The following is a 10,859-nucleotide window of genomic DNA, read 5'->3' as shown; positions in this document are numbered from 1 at the left end:
CTCTGCACAGTTGGGCAGGGCCCACTCCGAGGCCTGTAGCCTTCACCAGAGCCTCCCTTGCTCCCTATTGCAATCCAGGAACCCATGAGCACCCAGCCACAGGCACAGCTGGGACTCACAGGGCCGTCCCTGGAGCTTCGGGTTCGTTTGTGCAGGGGTTGGCTGAGGTCGCTACACCACCTGCACCTCATCCTCTGCTGCTACAGAGAAAATGTAGAAAGGAGGTGTGGCCAGTGCTATGCACTCCATGGAGCACATGAGAACTGGGAACAAGCAAGAGCTCCGCACTTTGCAAGTTGGCAGGGCAGAGCTCCCCAGAGGCAACTGCAGCCATCCAAGCTGCAACTGCAACCAGGGCACCCCTGTGCTCTCAGGAGCCAGAAGTAGGCAGGAGCCCCACCGTCCCAGGCACAGCGGCAGCTGCCCAAGCTGCAGCTGCAGATCCAGGCATCTCTGCACTCTCAGAGGCCTGAGAAGGCACGCCCCCTTCCCCTGCAGGGTAGGAAGTGCCTGCTTCCACTGCCTGGCTTCTCCCTGCTGTCAGCAACTGCTCCAATCTTGGAGCAAAGGCGGGGCCAAGCTCAGGTGCCCAACCAGGTGTGCACACACTCGGGGAAGCACTGACACACCAGCCCCCTGCTGCCTCGGCCCCCTCTGGACTTAGGGCATTGACAAACACAGGAGGGAGGCTGAGTGGGGGGTTGAGGAAAGCCCAGTGCTGGCCCGCGTGTGCCCCTTGGCATGAAAAGCCTGAGCGCCATGAACAGTGGCAGGAGGCGGACAGGCTACTGGGTAGAAGGGAGTGGGTCCCTGGTGAAGCTGCACTTTCAAGCTGGGGAACGCCTGAAGTCTGAGAGCTGGGCTGCCAGTCACGAGGACCCAAAGGAGAACTTGTGGCACTTTTCCTTGGGCTTGCCAATGGCTACCCATGGACCAATCAGCACACACTTCCTCCTCTCTGAGCCCCATAAAAACACCAGACTCAGCCACAGTCAAAGAGAGGATGGAGAGATGATGGGGAGATGACAGAGAGATGAAGGGATGACCTGCATGCAGAGAGGATCCACACACTCCAGGGCATCCTCTCTGCTGAGAGCTGCAGAGATGACAGGACAACCTGCCTGCAGAGAGAAACTACTTCTGTGCTGAGAGCTGAAGAGATGACAGGATGACCTGCCTGAAGAGAGGATTCACCCACTCCAGGGCCTCCTCTCTGCTGAGAGTTGCAGAGACAACAGGATGACCTGCCTGCAGAGAGGTGCTACCTCTGTGCTGGGAAATGAAGAGGTGACAGGATGAGCTGCCCTCTCTGCTAGAGCTGAACACTCATTGGAAGACCCTGGCTAAAGACAAGAGCTACCCACTGTGGGTCTCCTCTGAGCTGTTCTATCACTTAATAAAACTCTTCATCTTGTTCACCCTCTGCTTGCCTGCATACCTCATTCTTCCTGGACATAGGACAAGAACTCGGGACCCACTGAATGGCAAGGCTAAAAGAGCTGTAACACAAACAAGGCTGAAACATGGCCCTGCTCACCACATTGCAGGCAAAAAAAGAGGGAGAGAAGAGCTGCGGCCCTTTGGGGAGCCCAGACCTGGGTATTCCCTGAGCCAGGACTGTGATTCCCTCTTTGAAGCCCTGCAGCTTCTGAAGTCTCCAAGCTTCCAGGCCCCACAGCATTCGCGAGTACCAACTTTGGAAGCTGCTTGTGGTGCACCTAGTCCAGATGCAGCCTTGCAGGGAGCCAGCACCAACACCAGCACCTGGAGCTGCCCGCCCACAGCAGCAGCTGGCATGCCTGGCTATGTGCAGTGGCCGGACCTCACGCTCACTCACAGACCCTTCCTTACTCCACGCCTGGCTTGCCCTTGGCCGGCATGGGATCCAGGTCAGTAGCATGAGCTGAGTGCAGCCTGCTGGGCCAACTGGGTGAAACAAGCCCAGAGGGCCAGAGCAAAACTCGGGCAAAGGCACCACTGGCCACAGAGGTTTCCGGTTGGTGAAACGACACCCCGGGAATCCCATAACACAATGAGCATTTGCAGTTATCATCCCAGTGTGTGGATTGAGTAGAAAAGGGAAATAACATGCCCTCACTAGTGCTTCCATATGCACAGAAACCACAGACTTTGGAACAGCATCCCTGGCATCTTTGTTTCGAAATGACATTGAAACACTGAACCAAGTCAAATAAGGGGACAGTTGCAACTTTGCTGACTCATTTGTCAAGAATAAAAAAATACACAGGCAAATTTGAATGAAGGCCAGGAACAGTGGCTCACACTTGTAATCTCAACACTTTGGGAGGACGAAATGGGAAAATCATTTGAGCCCAGGAGTTCAAGACCAGCCTGGGCAATATATCAAGATACCTGTGATCCCAGATATTTGGGAGGCTGAGGTGGGAGAATTGTTTGAGCCCAGGAGGTTGAGGCTGCAGTGAGACTTGATCACTCCACTGAATTCCAGACTGGGTAACATTGTAAGACCCTGTCTCAAAAAATATATTTAAAAAGCAAATGGAGAGAATGTGAGGAGAATCATCTGTGAAGGAAACTGGAAGGTCTTTTCCAATTTCTAACAAAACAGTGGGCCCTGAGAAAATATCTCATAGAGAGAGAATGATTAGAACATTCTCTCTAACAATGATGATAGTCACATGAATGTGTGTAAATATATAGGCAACAAGATAGTATCAATAAGATGAATATGCCTTAACAAGCTGAATGTGCCTTATTCTTTAGCCATCTTGAAAATAAAAGCCTAACCTAGTCATCTACCTGCATGGGGAGAATAAGGTGGAATTAGAAGTGCAGATACATTGTAATTAGAGAATTTTAGTGGCTGACAATCACTAAGTATCTGTTGAAAGATTCAGTGAATCGTAAAATTAGAAAATTACAGCCTCCATCAAGGAATGCAACCCTCCCAACATCTCAAGACCCATTTCAGACTTATAACCTCCAGAACTGTGAGACAGTAAATTTGTGTTGTTTTAAGCTTCTAAATTTGTGGTTACTTGTTACAACAATAGGAAACTCATACAATAATTTTTATAGAAAGAATATACAATTAAATCCAAAAAGTACACGCATCTTAAGTGTACAGCTTGAAGAGTTGTCTTCCACATATTGAGTGTAGTCAACTCGTAGATCAAGTCATAGCACATCCCAGCAGCAGCCCATGACTCCCTCCTGCAGCTGCCCAGATTGCACACCGCACCCATAAAAGGAAAGAAAAATTCATACACTCAAAATACTTCTGACACCAAATGTGTGGAGTTTTACCTCACATTAAGCAATTCTCCAATCTCCAGATACCATCTGGGTGTCCTACAATTCACTCATGATACTAACTACCCAGAGTTAGTGCAGACCCCACAGGTTGAGGGCTCAGCCTTGCAAGGCTGAAACCAAACTTAGACACCAGTCAGTAGTCCCAAATTGTGACCTGTCCATCTGGCTAACTAGCTATCCATTGGTGGTTGCCATGACCTCCTCCTTAGGTTTGATAATTAGCTAGAATGGCTCACAAGACTCAAGAAAGTGCTTTATTTGTAATTAGCAGTTTATTTTAAAGGATACCACTTAAGATCAGCCGGATGAAGAGATATACAGGACAAAGTATGAGGGTGGAGCTGAGAGGTTCCATCCTGTTCCAGGTGGTCCTCCCTCCCAGAACATCCATGTGTCCACCAACCCTGAAGTCCTCCAAGTCCTGTCAGTTAGGGGTTTTATGGAGGTTCTGTTAGGTAGACATGATTGACTAATTCGTGGTCCCCAGCCTTTTTGGCACCAGGGACCAGTTTCGTGGAAGACAATTTTTCCACAGATGGGGGGTGTGGTTTCAGGATGATTCAAGCACATTACATTTATCATTCAACTCTCATAAGGACGATGCAACCTAGATCCCTTGCATACTCGGTTCACAATAGGGTTCACACTCCTACGAGAATCTAATGCTGCTGCTGATCTGAGAGGAGGCGAAGCTCAGGCAGGAATCTTTGCTCACCTGCTGCTCACCTCCTGCTTTGCAGTCCCATTTCTAACAGGCCATAGACTGGTACTGGTCCACAGCCCGGGGGTTGGGGAATCCTGCACTAAATCATGGGCCATTGGTGACTTAGCTCAATCTCCTGCCTTTCTCCCCTCTCCAGAGGTTGAGGGAGGGAGGAAGTGCTGAAAGTTCCAAGCCTGTAATCAACCATCTGATTCCTCTGATAACCACCAGCCTCTGAGAGTCACCTCATGAAAACAAACTCAGTTATGATGAAATAATATACAACAATTAATATAAATAACAAAAGACATTCCTCTTGCCTTTATCACTCAGGATTTTACGAGTGTTTAGAAGCTATGTGCCAGGAACTGGGGATGAAGACCTAATATATGTTTCTTATATTCTTAATGTATCACAATATCACAACCTCCAAAAGTAATCTCTATTCTGACTTTCATAAATGTTGATTAATTTTGCCTGAATTTAAACTTCACATAATTAAAATCATATGATTAATTTTTGCAAGACAGTAATTTGAAATAAGTCAGAAGTACTTTTTATTCCTGGCAATCTTTCTTACTCCCTTGGCCCCTTCAGAGAACAGTGAAGAACTCAGCTGCAAAAAAATTGATGTCACCTTTAGAGATAATAGTTATGAAAGCCAATGTTTTTCCTATCAAGTGCCAGGTTTTATTGCGAGAACAAAGGAACTTTGAGTTTAGTTGAGCCAAAGCTAGAGGAGTATACCAAGCAGGTCTGACCCACAGCCTCTGGGCCGTATACGGCCCAGGATGGCTCTGAATGTGACCCAACACAAATTCATAAACTTTCTTAGAACATTGAGAGTTTTTTCTACTTTTTTTTAGCTCATCAGCTATTGTTAGTGTTCTTGTATTTTACGTGTGGTCCAAGATAATTCTTGATCTTCCATTATGGCCCAGGGAAGCCAAAAGATTGGATACCCCTGGAATTTGGCATAGAGTTCATTTTAAAAGTTAACTGGACTTCCTGTCTCTGAACTGACAGTCCTTTCCTTACAGGCCCTTGAACAACTGCACAGACCATTCGTCACTGTGTGTGAGTCCATACGCATATCATCACCAGGTGTTCCACTCAAACTCTGTCTGTGGGAAAGATTGCCCTTTGCCACTGTCTTTCAAGGCCAACCGTGGTGTCAGATTTGCATTGCAGTCCAAAGGATTTTCCTGCCCAAATTCTGCTTCCTTCCCTTTTTATCTCTCATGGGATTACTCCTTCCCCTTCTCATCAAACCTCCTCTACTTACTTCTGTCTTAGCACCTGCTTTCCAAAGAAACCAGCTGACCTCTTCATACCTTTGGAGGAGTGATGTTTAGAGGAATGGAAGAAGAGCTATGTGCATATGCAGGGTGAGGCTGTATGCAGAGAATTAGAGTAACTGCTTTAGGTGGTGGGGTAGGTGATGAGAACTAATACAAGAGGAAGAAATTAGAATGAGGACAGATAAAAGAATGTAAGTCTTCTCCTCTACTCTCGAGAATTTGGGTGAAAATTGGTGCGGTCACCAGCTTCCCCACAGAAAGTTGCACAAGACTGGAGTTACTTTATTTGAATGCCAAAGCAAAGGGGAACCCAGAAGGCTAGATAATTCCTGGTACCGTGCATACTAAATGCAGCAATAGGTTAGAATGGTACACCTGGGAAGAGTATGAGTAGGAAGGAGAGAAAACAGCACTAATTAAAAGTGCAAACTCTAGGTATGAATCCCATCTCCGCTATCCTACCTAGTTGTGTCACCCTGGCCAATTCACGTCACCTTTTTGAGCCTCAGTGTCATCATCTGTAAAATGGTGATAACAAAAGGAACTATCTCAAAGGATTAAGGTGAGGGTGAAATAAAACAATTCTTGAAAAGTACTTAACCAAGTTCCTGACCTAGACTACATATTCTATAAATGGTTATTATCTTACTAATTCTAGGAAACATCTGCCAGGGAAGACAGATGATATTAAAGAAGCAAGACCAGACCAGGGATTTTTATTATTCTCTCACTCATAGATACAGTATTGCTGTAGTTCAAGCAGAGCCTGCAGTTATAAGAACTTTGAAAAATGACTTAGTTACTAAATGCATTAGAAATAATGTACAATTTCTACCCTACAGGTGCCACGTGACATATTAAACGTTTTATATCACCTTGCTCATGGTTGTGCTAAACTCTTAACATAGTGTTTCATCAATGTTTATTTAAACTTTCGGATATGCTACAATCAGAAATGCGGATTTCCAAATTGCTTAACTGCTATTCAAGGACAGTTAGGGGAAGCTCAGATGTTCTTTCTGGGTTTTTATGGTTTTTATTTGCAGCTGTGTTATTGCAACAGCAACCGTATTGGTGCTGTGAACTTATGTAACAAAGAGAAAAGGTATAACATGAAGTATAATGTATGAGAGGTTCCCCGGAACACCCTGCATTCCATTCCAATACCCTGGCCTTTACTCTGTTGCTTCTCATCTCAAATCAAATTCTCCATATCTTGTCCCCCTTTGCCTAGGCCTCAGCTTCCATTCCCTGATGAGCAACTTCAGATGAGGGGTGCATCTTGTTTCCTCAGTCCTCCAGGGTTCTCCTCCCGAACTGTTGTGAAAGGTGAGTACCTTGACGGCAATAGTCTATACTTGAAGTGGCCCAAAGACCTCCAAGCAGGAGCAATCCTTACACTATGTTAAAAGTTTGCTTAATTTAGTGATTTCTCACCCTGGTACAGTCCTAATATACAATTGTAACATTTTTTGAGCTTTCATTATGAACCAGGAACTGCCCCGAAGTATTTACATAATTGAAATATGTAAATTTTCACATAGGGTGTTGAATATGTAAATTTTCATAAGGATTGAATATAATGTAATCCTTATATTAACCCTATGTACTATTATTCACATGTCCATTTTACTGATTAAAAAAATGGAGGCTGTGTTAAGTAACTAGCTGAAGGTCACCTAACCAGGAAGGAGATGCTGTGCTGCTAAATTGCCTCTCAGTGGTAACTCCCCGGAAGAGATGAAACTTTTGAGAGATACACACAGCCGTTATTCTGCTCCTTCTAGTATCATAACAAACCCTAAGAATGGCTGAACATTAGTCTCTTGTTCATGCATGTCCTTAGTTTCTACTTCTAAAACAAGTGTGCAATGTTTTTTAAAATCAGAAAAAGTTAAAGATATATTAAAAAGTAGAATACATCAAATTAATCTACAAGAAAGGTCTTCTGGTCAGTTTTTTATTTCAAAAAGTATTTAAGACTGGGTGCAGTGGCTCATGCCTATAATCCCAGCACTTTGGGAGGCTGAGGCAGGAGGATAGCTGTAACTCAGGAGTTTGAGACCAGTCTGGCCAACATGGCAAAACCCCCGTCTCTGCAAAACACACAAAAATTAGCTAGGCGTAATAGCGCGCACTTGTAGGCCCAGCTACTCAGAAAGCTGAGGTGGGATGATTGGTTGACCCTGGGAGATGGAGGCTTCTGTGAGCCAAGATCACACCACTGCACTCCAGCTTGGGTGACAAAGTGAGACACGGTCTCAAAACAGATAAAATAAAAAGCACTTAACCTTTTAAAGCCTCATTCCTTAGAGCAGCATATCCTAAACTCTATGCATATGACATCATCCAGGAATCTGGCTAACATGCCCTCTTTGATTCAGCTCCTGTGTTAGTAATAGACTCCCAGGGGATGCTGCTGCTGGTGGTCTGTGGGTGACGCTTTTAGCAGCACTTTCACACCCGTATATTGTGGCAAAGATACCCAGCATTTTGTCTATGCCAGAAGCCCAACCCCTCACTCCCACTCAGTATGTTAAAGCCCCCTGGCTCCTCCAGACTCCCTGGAGGGTATCCCACACATACTCTTAACCTAATCTACTGACACACTCTTAACCTGCTGCTAGAGACTCCACACTGGTCCCTGACACCGAAACCATTCCTACTGACTTCCTCATTCTTGTCTTCAGATCACTAAGGACTTCTGAAGGTCAAGGGCTTTTCTACCTCTGCACTGCATAGAGATAAATGCTCTCAGTTCTCAGCTGAGGGACCCCACAGGTCTGTTCTAAACCTCCTCTCTTCTCAAGCTCCCAACAATTCTTCTCACCCAAATCTCCCTCAACATATGACCTCATTTTTTAATTTGGAGCCATGTCAGGGGCCATTTGACACATCTGTGTCCTCTTTCTTCCTCCCAACCTCTATGGAACTCTATTTCTATTTCCATCTCTACTTCCTTGTTCACATGAGTGTATCCTCCCTGCTTTCCATAGTCAATCCACTGTCTGGGCCATTGGTGCAATCCTTCTTCACCTCTACCTCTTCTACCTCCTCCACCTCCTCCCAAATGCTCCTTCCTCATTTTCCTCTTCTCTTCCCATTTCTAGTGTATTCCTATCCTCTATCCTCTATGAGGAACTATTGCAGGTTCCTCATTTGCAACCTGCAAATGTTCAGTTCTCCACTAAGAGAAACACCTTTCACTTGGTTCTTACCACTTCTCTGAGCCCCACCACTACTTAGATGACTCAGGTGCATTATATACAAGCAAAATGAAGCCCCTGATTCTTCTCACCCTGCCAGGCCATACCCCTGCACCTCACCTCATCTTCCCAACTCAGGAAGTGGTCCTAGCTTTCACTCAGACCAAAAACCTAGGAGTCATCCTTCGTTTGGCTTTCTTCTTAGACCCTCTCCCTTCAACATCATTTTGCACATCCTGTTAATGTTTATACCACCATAATATAGTCCAAAGCTGACCCCTTGCCGCCATTTGCAGTGTACCAACTGGATCTAAACCACATTTATTCCTTGAATGAATTATTCAGCATCTTCCCATCATATTTCCAACTTCGACCCTTGCCCTATACAGTCCATTCTTCACAAAGCAGCCTAAGAGAGTTTAGAAGTTATAAATCTAATCATGTTACTTCTGTACTTGAAATCTACTGATAGCATCCCCTTGCACGTAGAGTAAAACACAAACTCCTTCTCTGCCTCTCTGATGTCTTCTACCACTTTCCTCATAGTTTATCAAGCACCAGACGTACTGTGCTCAATCTATGCACTTTCTCTTTGTATAGACTGGAATGTGCTTATTGTGTGCCATGCTTCATTTTCATCATAGCACTTTTAATATCTGCAATTGTCTTCATCATTTACAGACTATCTCTCTCACACTAGAATGCAAGCTCCATAATAGTAGGGATCTTGCCTGCCTTACTCACCTAGCAGTGAATAAGCACCTAGTTGGGTCTAATACATACAGGCCTCTTGAACAAGTAAATGAATGAGTTAACCTCTTACTCCTGGAAGCTAAAGGCCAGTTCTCTACTATATAATTCACTGTAGCAAACTTCTGAAATGAATAATCTATGACAATTGCTTTCCTTTTTTCACCATTGTTCCCAATTTTCTCTGTAGTGTAACTTCTCCCTTCACCATTCTTTGGAAACTTCTGCCCTGAAGCTCACCACAGTGCTTTAACGACGAAACCAAACTGTCTTTTTTAAGATCTCGGCCACCTTAACCTTTGTGCACTTGACATTGTTGACCACTTCCCTTTTTTGGAAGAATCTCTCCTCTCCTTAAGCTTCTGAGTCACTTCTTCTGCAGACCTAATCTTTACCAACCCTTTCGCTGGCTCATCTTTCTACTGCTGATCTCCACTCATGAGTCTTCTCAGGTGTCCTGACACAGAGCTGTATCAGTTTCTCAAATCTACATATTCATTTTTGGTGAACACATCTCCTAGAACTTCAGCTGTTACTTCTTTGCTCATGAGTCTAAGTTAATCTCTGCATCCTCACTCTCTCCCCTTACCTTCAAACTCATGTTCCAAACCCATCCTCATGCTATGACTTTCATTTTTCTGTTAAGGAACTGCTCTTCCCAAGAATGGAAAACACCTCTTAACTCTCACCATCTTACTCATTGCAATCTGTAGATTCTTCCTTTGAAATGGTTCTGTTCATCCTTCTTTCTAGTACTGACATTCTTCTCACCTCCCATAGAGATATACTACAGTAGTCCACTAATTAATTTCCCCATCTCTTGAGTCACTTTCTGATATGGTTTGGCTGTAGTCTCATGTTGAACTGTAGTTCCCATAATCCTCACATGTCATAGGAGGGAACTGGTGAGAGGTAATTGAATCAAGGGGGTAGTTTTCCCCATGCTACTCTCATGAGAGTAAGTTCTCATGAGATCTAATAGTTTTATGAGGGGCTTCCCCCTTTGCATGGCTCTCACTCTTCTCCTTCCTGCTACCAGGTGAAGAAGAATGTGTTTGCCTCCCCTTCTGCCATGATTGTAAGTTTCCTTAGGCCTTTCTAGCCCTGCAGAACTTTTAAACCTCTTTTCTTTATAAATTACCCAGTCTTGGGAAGTTCTTTGTAGCAGCACGAGAACGAACTAATACACCTTCCTCCAAGCTGGCTATATCCAGACCCCCTTTAATAAATGGTTCCCCATTGCCTACAAGGAAAAAAGGCAAAGCTCAAGTTCTTTAGTTATTAATTCAACACAAATAGTACCTAAAGTCAGTTTTCTGGACTTTCCTCAACATTTCCATTTACTTACTTTTTAGGGTATTTTCTAGAAGTGAAGGTATAATTCCATCACAGGGATCATCTATGTGGTTTCGTGGCATTAATCTTTATAAACAGCTGCTAAGCCCCAGAGAACAGGATTGGGTCTTCACTTTTCTGCACCTGTGTAACACATCCAGCTCAGGAGATGTTCAATTAACATTTGTTCTATCAATTTCTTTTGACATGTAAATCTTCTACATCTATTATTTGCAGAGAAGAAGGATCAGATATTAGATAGAAGTG

This window comes from Rhinopithecus roxellana, chromosome 17, assembly GCF_007565055.1.
Source record: "Rhinopithecus roxellana isolate Shanxi Qingling chromosome 17, ASM756505v1, whole genome shotgun sequence".
In the NCBI taxonomy this organism is placed as follows: domain Eukaryota; kingdom Metazoa; phylum Chordata; class Mammalia; order Primates; family Cercopithecidae; genus Rhinopithecus; species Rhinopithecus roxellana.
Note: the sequence above shows the minus strand (reverse complement) of the source record.